We start from the raw sequence: 9,201 nt of genomic DNA on the forward strand, positions 1-9,201 counted from the left end.
GGCTTCAGCTCTGTGGATACCTGTTCTCTGTTACACTGTCTCTGGGGCTCAGCCCCACCATTCCTGTGGGTTCCCATGGCTGGGATGGGTGCTGGATTCCTGYCCACACTGAGGCTGGAGGTGGCTCCATGCAGGTTTGGCTGGTGGCACGTGCCCAGTGTCCTGTGCCAGGCCTGTCATCTCTGTGCCCAGCCCTCCATTCCACCAGCACAGAACCTGCACCCCAAGTGCTGCTGTCAGTTGTCCCTGCCCCCAGTGCTCCCAGTGCTCCCAGTGCTCCCAGTGCTCCCAGTGCTCCACTCTCGCTTCCCTTCCCCACCACCAGCCTGGTGGTTTGGCCCCTGGGGTGCCTTGGCTGGGCACCCTCCGGGCTGCTCCGGGCATCCGTGCGGTCATTCTTGCCCCGAGCCATGGGGCGCCTGCCAGCATCTGCCTGCGCTTCCTTCCCCCTCCCTAATGAGAGCARTCGGGGCCAGGCCAGAGCCCCCAAACTCCCCCAGCAGCGGCTCCCCGGGCGCTCGTTTCCTCTCTGCTGCGTTCGTCTCGTTACGTCCTAATTCCCTAACGAAGGGCCATGAGAGAGGAAGTCTTGCGGAAGCCYGTCCTGGCAGCAGCCTTCCTGCTACCAACCCGCGCTCCGGCTCCGGCAGAATGGGATTTCCTCGGCATCGGACAGACCTGCTCTGTGTTTTTGCGCTGGCACAAACCACTCCACTGTCCTCCTCTGCTTGATCAGTCATGGCCCCGCTGTTCTCCTTCCATTTTGTGTTATCCAGGTCCTGAACAAGGATCTCCCACCCCCTCCTTGGTGAAATGTTCCTCTTCTCCCATGCCACCAGTGTGCTGTGCATTTCCAGGTGTCCCCAACCATCCCAAAAGCTCCATGTGTGCCTCCAGCTGAGCAGCTGCCACTGGTACCTCTGTTCATATGATGGGAATGGTGATGTTTTGGGATTGTCTTAGGACAACAGCCTAACAGCGTTTGTGTCCCATTGGGTTTTGGAACACACATGGGAATGTCCACCACCACCAGGTCTCCCTGGTGATGCACTAATGTCCCTCATCGCCCATTTGTTGTCACTGCTATGGAGTGACCCTCTCCCTCTTCTTTTTTTTCCATGTTTCAGGGAATTCCTGTATCCCTTAGCTTCCCTCACCTACTCCTTCTGTCTCCTGCAGGCTCCTTTGCCTCCCTGACTTCATCACAACAGCGGCCAGATCCATGAGAAAGGGGACAAGGATCCATGTGAGCAGCTGTGCGAGCCCCTCGGGCTGGRACAAGGAGCAAGGATGGAGGAATGGTCAGCCAAAGGACGGGCAGCTGGTGAGGAGCAGATCCCCCCAGCTCCTGCTGACCATCCCTGCCAGCTCAACCAACGATGTGCCACCAATTCTTTGGGATAAAACCCTTCCTCTACACAGACATGCACAACCAGGGACCTTATTTGGGKTTTTTTTCTTTTAGAGCCACAGCAGTGACACGGGGGTGCTGGGCAGACAGAGCAGTGCAGACAGGTCCTGATGCCACAGAACTGCATTGTGCCAGCAGGGATGGACGCAGATGGGAGCGGGAGTGGTTGGGCTGTGTGTGGGTCATGATTTTAACAGCCTAGAGACCTCTGGAGTGAACACCAGGGTGTTTCTGCCTCCCGGCAACCCTGTGATGCCCCCAGGTCATTCCCCAGACAGCTCAGGTAGCTCAGCAAAGCTCAGGAGAACGGGAATTTGTCTCTGCACTCTTTCCTGAGGAAGTTTCACTCCTGCCAAGGGGAACTCGTTGCAGAGGATTTCCCRAGGGGATGCTCACAGCACGGCTCATGGGGAAGAGGAGCAGCTTACTCAGGGCTCCCCCAGGTCCCCATCCTGGGAGGGATCACAAAGGGAGATGGGGCTTGTCCCGCCTCTTCCACACTCACTGCCCTCCCGTGCAGGGCTCGGCCCCASCAGGTGAAGGCAGGAAGGCATCAGGCAGCGCAGCAGGGCTGGTGGGAGTAGCATGGTGGGGGGCCCAGCTGGTGCGTGGGCCCACGGAGAGGCTGCACAGTGAAAGGAGAAATGGGAAAACGGCTTCGTTAAACCCCCGGGTGCCACGGGAAGGCAGGAGCGGGTGAGGCAGGGAGGGCAGAGCCCCAGGGGAGCCCCTGCCTCTGGACAGGAGGGGATGGAGAGCCGGGGTTAGGGCAGGGAGCCAGCAGGAGGAAGGCACAGCCTGTGGGGCTGGATGAAGCAGCAGTGACTGAGCTGCACCAACGACCACGGGCACTGGGGGATTAGGAGCAGGACTCTCCCAGGAGCCCCAAACCCACTGGAGCTTGGTCCCCAGGAGCCACCAAAGCACTGAGTGTCCCCCAGCCTGGAGTGGGGTTCTGGGTGAAGTACAGGAGGAACTCTTCCTCCCTGCCCTGCCCAGGGAGCTGCTGGGACCTGACCCAGGCAGTGAAACCTGGGTGCCCCTCACCATGGGATATCCAGCACAGAGGAGACATCCCGCATACCTGGGGCATGGAACGAGCCTCTCTGCAAGATGGCCACTGGATGGTACCTTTGTGTCTCCAGAGCTCCCTTCTTGGCTCCTCAAGAGTGTCACCACACCTGCCTTGCTCCAAGGACTCCTCCATGGCTCTCTGCCTGGGTCATGTCCTGGCCAACCCCTTCTGGGGATGGCATCTCCTGGGGGCTGATGGAGGGAGGATCAAGACCGGACCATAAAGTGGGGCTGAACCAAAAGGGATCATTTCTGTGAGGTGCAGGGAAAAATGAATCCTTCGACCACGGGAGAGAGCAGGAAAGGGCTGTGGAGGAATGGCAAAGGAGGGGGTGACACCCCGAGAGGAGGTGATGGGAGGCTGGAGGGGTGAAGGTGCTGCAAGGTGTGTTTAATTCCTGGAATGGCTTCAGCAAAGGACACCCTGGCAGCACAGCTCAGTTCCTCCCAGCTGTGCTTGTCTGCAACACTGCCATCCCTGCTTCCCCAAAATACTTGGGAGGGCTGGAGTAGGCCAACTCCACCACCCTCATCGATGCTGCAGGGAGCCTATTTTAAGCCTTGCTAACGTAGGAGGATTAAATTTGGCTGGCTGAGACACGTCCTGCTCCCAGCTGTCCCCCAGCCTCCCCTGAGGTTGGCAGCTCTGCCGCAGGCACGGCTCACGAGGCAGGAGCCTGCCCTGGACCTCCGGGGTCAGCTGCCCTGCGCAAAAGGAAYGCAGAACTGGGGCATCTCCTTGGATGCAGAGGCTCCTGGCTCACATTGAGGGAAAAACTCTTCCAGGCGTTGGTGTCAACAGGTTGACCCACAGGAACCTGGTGGGAAGCTCAGTGGGATGAACTCTGGGGGTGTGGATGGGTTTGGAGTGAGCCGGGGTCTCCAGCCCCATGGGCCCCTCTAGGGTGCCCTAAACTGGAGGAGCTGAGTGATGGGGGAGCCCATCCTGGCATCTCCTGCCATCCCTGGCGATGCCTGTGCCCAGTGAGTCCTGTCAAGACCCACAGACTGATCTGCTCCTTCCCATGGGGTGCACAGTCCCTTGTCCTTGCTCCCCTGGACCCACACACATCCCCGTCCAACTCATTGTTTCCTTAACTGCAGAGCACTCATTGCTGGAGGTCTCGCCGAAGAACCTCATGGAAAATTGCGTGTTGCCTGCGTGGAATTCCCTGCCTGGTGCCAGCACTGCGTGTATTTCAGCCAGTGTCACACCCGGCCATCGAGGGCTGCGTCACCAACGCGGCTGCAGCTCAGGGCAGACGTTTGGCCGGAGGAAATGAAGCAAGAGCTGATTTACACCCATTGGGATGGACCAGCACTGACCTCCATCGCTGATCCCCGCTGCCGTGGGGAGCATCACTCCGTGGCTCTTCCTCCCTTTGCTCATTTGGAAGACGGGGGTAATAATCCCCATCACCTATTTGCGAGGCTGTTGTGAATTTTCATGAGCTCCCATCTGAACGGGGCTTTGAGCAGGAAAACTGCTGTATCAGCTCTAGGCAATGATAAACAATACTCAGCATTTACATATTCAAAGCACTTTGATTAACTCTTGGGGTTTAAGGACTTGAGTCGATTCCCACCCGACCGTAATGGCAGCTGGACGGGGCGAGGGGCGGCGCTGGGGGACAGCTGGGGGGAGAGCTGGGGCTTCACCCCGCCGGGCACGGCCACGAGAACCCCTCGACGAAGTCACGCAAAGCACCTCCTGCCTTAAATCCCTGCCTGGAACGGAGAAATAATAAATCCGGCTGGTTCCCGCCTGCGGGAAGGGGCAGATCCCGCCATGCGGAGCGGGTGCCGAGCGTGGAGTATCAGCGGTTCTGCCGCAGAAGCTGTAACCAGGTGTTAAATAGCTGTGAAATGCTAACTTAATTCATGCAGGAGTTGCCAAATAAAGGAATTTTTCTTTTCCTTAAAAAAAAAAAAAAAAAAAAAAAGGAAATGATGGGCCCACGCTTGCCCTGATGCACAGCGCTTTGACCTCCTCCCCAGACGCTTGCTAATTCCACGGGGGCATAAAGCCGCAGAGACCGAATCCAGGAGCACGATTTCGCATTTTGTTCAGCAGGTTGTTTTTTTTTCTTACCAAGTCTTCACAATCTCCTAGATTTAAATGCCGCCCCCCCACCCCGCCCCTCCCCAGGGGATGCTCAGCCCGCGGGGGTTCCTGCTGCCACAGGATCCTCCGGCATTATTATTGAAATCACCGTCAAACAAGAGCAAAACCTGGCGAAACTTTGGTGCCGCCCTCACCCAGCGACTTCAGACGCGGCAGCGGCCGGGGCTGCCCGCGCTGGGGAGGGGGTGTCCGTGCACAACTGCGAGCTCCAGGGCAAAACCCCTTCCTGAGCCCTGCCGAGCCGGCCCGCCAGCTCCTTCTGCCATTAATTAACAGCAATCTSGGAAAAAGTAGCTCTCCCCGCTCCAGCGTCGGGGGCCGGTCACCCCGCACCGCAGGATTCCGGCGTGTCCCCCGCCCGAGGCAGATGAGATGCTGCTGCCGTGTCCGACGCCGCTGTCGCACACCCGGCGCCGTGTCCCCGGCCCTGAAAATCCGGCGCTGGCCGGGAAAGATAAAGGGCAGGGACACAGCCATCCCTGCGGGCGGCTGGAAGCGGTGAGCTGGGCTGCGCTGGCCGCCACGCATGAGCACTGCGAGGCCGCCGCTTTGGTTTCCTATATTAAAAAAGGTTTTCCTGCTGCTAGGAAGGAAACTTTGGGCACCGTCCCCTGTGCGGCAGCCTGGGAGCGGCAGCCGGAGCAAAGCCCTCGCCAGCTCCGGGAACGGCAGATGCTCGGAGCTGGTGGCGATGCGGGAAGCGCGGGGATCTGCGCGGGCACAGCCGCCTCGGCCCGTGTCCCAGGACTGGTGGCCGGTGGCCGGAGCTCTTTGTAGCCGGTGGTGGGAACAGCTGGACGGAGCTGGCCACGGAGCGGGGCTGGATGCACAGATCCAGCTCCAGAACTTGCGGGAGAGACCACAAGTGACATGTCCCAGCTGCTCCCTTCGGCAGGAGGAAGGACCGGGGAGGGCGAAGGGGTGGCCCTGTGGTTGGGGTACGGGGCTGACCCCGCCTGTCCCCGTCCCACCGGCTCACAAGGACACAGGGACAGCATCACCCGGCAAAACTCCCGGAGTCCCGCGCACCCGCCGCGGCCCCCGAGCGGGTCCTGCGGGTGCAGGGAGAACACCCCGGGGACGGGCTGCTGCCGTTCACCCCCTGCCCGCTCCCGTTCCCGTTCCCGGGGGTCTGCGCATCCCCCGGGGGCTGCGGGGCGGCGCGGTGCGGGACCCCGGGGTGCCGGTGCCGTGCGGTGCCGCGCCGGGGCCGTGCCGTGCGGTGCCGCCCGCGCCGCGATCGATCGGCATCGACCGTCCCCGCCGCGCTGCTCCAGTTTCCAGCCAATGTCGGGCGGCGGCGGCCCGGGGACCCGCCGGTGGCACCGCGCACCCGCCTGGCGCCGCCCGCCCGCGCTGCCCCGAAGAGCCGGCCTGGACCGACACGGCCGCGGAGCCGCTCGGCCGGGGGCAGCGGCGGGAGGGCGAGAGCCGCCGGACACCGCACCGGGCACTGAGCAGGGCTACGGATCGGGCACTGAGCAGAGAAAACAGCCGCACATCGGACCGGGCACTGAGCAGGGCAAACAGCCGGGCATCGCACCGGGCACTGAGCAGGGCTACGGATCGGGCACTGAGCAGGGCAAACAGCCGGGCATCGGAACTGAGCAGAGAAAACAGCCAGGCACCATACCGGGCACTGAGCCGGGCATCGGAATGGGCACTGAGCAGGGCATTGGACCAGGCAAACAGCTGGGCACTGAGCAGGGCACCAGATTGAGAACTGGACTGGGCACCAGAGTGGGCACTGGACTGGGAACCAGACCAGGCAGACAACCAAGCAATGGACTGGGAAAGCAATGGGGCAAACAATCAGGTACCAGGCAAGGCAAACRATGATGCCCTGAACTGGCACTGAGCCACACACCAAACAGGGCAAACACCCAGACACTGGAGCAGGGATGGAACCAGACTCAGAACCGGGCAAAGAAGCAGCASGCAGTGTTGGACTGGGAACCAAACCAGGCACCACATCAGGCAGAGCTATGATGAACTKAACCAGACACTGAACCAGGCACAAAACCATCCTGGGCACCATTCTGGGCAGCACCGTGGCTGCACCCAATTGGGTACTGCCACACCGGGCGCTGGTGCTGAGCCRGGCACAGTGTCAGGCAGCAGCACACCAGCACCAGACTGGGCAGTGCCATGCAGGGCACCGGGACTGTGGCAGGRACTGTGCCAGGCTGTCCTGTCCTRYAGCACTGCCCTGYACCCMCAGCCCACAGCCCACAGCACTGCGCCCCCCCAGTCCCACCCCAGTGCCCCCAACATCCCCAGCATGACAGCAGGGACACCCCTACCCTTCACATTTGCTCCCTGTGGAAGGGCACGTGACACTGCAGCCCCGTGAGTGACACCCACCCAGCACTGCCACCCCAAGGACCCTGTCCCCGAGGGGGTATGTGCCACCCACTGCCACAGTTTACCAGGTGCAGCAGCAAYGGCAACCCCAGCAGAACCCCAGCACCCAAATTCCCTTGGGTTTTTGGGAACCCATGGATCTGGGGGCTTTACCGCAGCATGGGCAGGCCCGTGGTGCCCCTGGGTGCCGTGGGAGGGTGCCGTGGTGGCCGTGCAGCTGCAGCACGAGTGCCGGCTCACGTTATTTCCGCGATAGCGCCGAAATGTGCCCAAACACTGCCTCCATTATCCGCTCCCGGGCTCTGCACAAGCGGGAGAGTGACCCCAGCGTGTTTTGAAACGCAGCCCCTGCGCTAGGTACACAACCCGGCGGCTCTGCTTACCACGGAAACGCTSGGCCCGGCTGGATAGAGCAGCTTTTGATTGTGTGGGTGTCGCCCCCGGAACCCTCCCACTGCTGCCTCAACCGCCTCTGGAGCGGCACCGCGCCGGTGGAAAACAARGCTGGCCAGAGCGATCTGCTCCTGAGGAAGGCTCTGCTGCAGCAGCACCCTCCAGCCAGGTGTTAACAGAGCACCGATGATGGGGTTTTTGAGGCATCCTTTGTGGAAAACCCAGGGAAAAGGGATTTTTAAGCATCTAATGCGAGGGCACTGGTGACTTCAAAGGTTTTAAAGAGCAGCGAGGTAACAGTGAGATAACWCTCAGGCACGTGGTGAGATTGTTGTGGTGCAGAGTCAGGAGTCKGACTGGATGATTTTTGTGGGATCCTTCCAACTCTGGATATTCCATGAGTTCTCATTCCATGAGGTTTTATAAGTATTTGGAGAGACCAGGCAAGGGAGAAGTGGAAAGGTGGAGGGCTGGGTGCTTCAGGATGTGTTGAGAGCCATGGAGTGCCTGTCCCAATGATGGGGCACAACCCTGGGCTGGCATCACTCATGTTATGAATGCCCTGTGGCACTCCCCAGGGCCAGCAGTGCCCATCCAGGCCTGGCACAGGGCCAGCACCCTGGCAGTGTGGGGGGTCCCTGTGGATCATATTTTGGGAGATGCCGTGTGTGACAATCTGCTCAGCAGGGAGGCAGGGGGTGACAGCCAGAGCAGGCAGCGAGAGGCGCTGGAGGGTCCCAAGGGTGGGGGAACACCCCAGACATGCCATTGTCACACACGCTGGGGCCGGGGGAGGTGAAGCTCAGAGCTCGGGATGGCTTTGGGAGGTGACTCAGTTTCCCCAGATGGACACGGGCAGCGAGGCTGGTGGCAGTGGTGGCCGTGGTGGCCGTGGTGGCCGTTGGGCTGGCAGCGGGCGGCTGCAGAGGCTTCCTGTTGCTGCGGGATCCGGCTGGCATTGTGCCGCACAGCGAGGGGGGCAGAGCCTCTTCTTGCACCTGCCCAGAGCATCTGCTAGGGAGGAAATCTCCATGGCAACTCTGCCGCTTCCTCCATCCCGATCCACGGGGGACAGGGCGCTCTGCTCTGCCTCTCCCCACACAGCTGGGGTGTCCCCACGGCGGGGACAGGCCRCGGGTGCCCCGGGAGATGGGCTCTGGGAAAGGACGGCTTTGCCTTGCCACGGAGCCTGCTGAGCCCTCCCCGTGGGGGCTGCAGGCCTCAGATCACCAGGGATGGCCAGTGGGATCTGGGACTCACCAAATTCGGGAGGTGGATCCCCACTTTGCTCCCAGTTTCAGAGAAGGCTGGTGGTTTGCCATCTTCCCCGACGCATCCCATCAGGACACACCGAACCTTCCCGTACCTCAGTGGGAGCTGAGACCTCTGCCCTTTTCAAAGTGGGGATGGGAGAATTTTGGGGTGGTGAAATGAGGGCCAGTGGGATCAGGCTCAGGAGTGAGCCTGGGTATGGAATGCAAACTCCACGCTGCTCTTTAGGGCATCCTTCCCGGGGTGGGGATTGCTGAGTGCCACTCCAAGCCCCAGAGCCTCCCCTCGCCTGGCACAGGGGCAGGGRGAGGGATGGAGCTGCTCTCTGGGCACTCTGGTGTCCCTTGGAAGCTGAGCAGTGCCAGCCCCTCAGCACCCTGASCACCCATCCCCTCGCTCTGCCCTTGCTGCCGGGCTCTCGGTGCGTCTGGGTTCTGGAAGGGGCCAAGAGAGAGGASAGAAAATGTTTTTCAGTGAGACTGGAGAGGAAAGGGAGGGAAATGAATCTGGAGGCAGCCCTTGGAGGGCTGTGGAGGCTCCTCACCCCCTCTGGCCCTGCCGT

The sequence above is a fragment of the Malurus melanocephalus genome, unplaced genomic scaffold, assembly GCF_030028575.1.
Source record: "Malurus melanocephalus ecotype Western Australia unplaced genomic scaffold, MMel_1.1 scaffold_321, whole genome shotgun sequence".
In the NCBI taxonomy this organism is placed as follows: Eukaryota; Metazoa; Chordata; class Aves; order Passeriformes; family Maluridae; genus Malurus; species Malurus melanocephalus.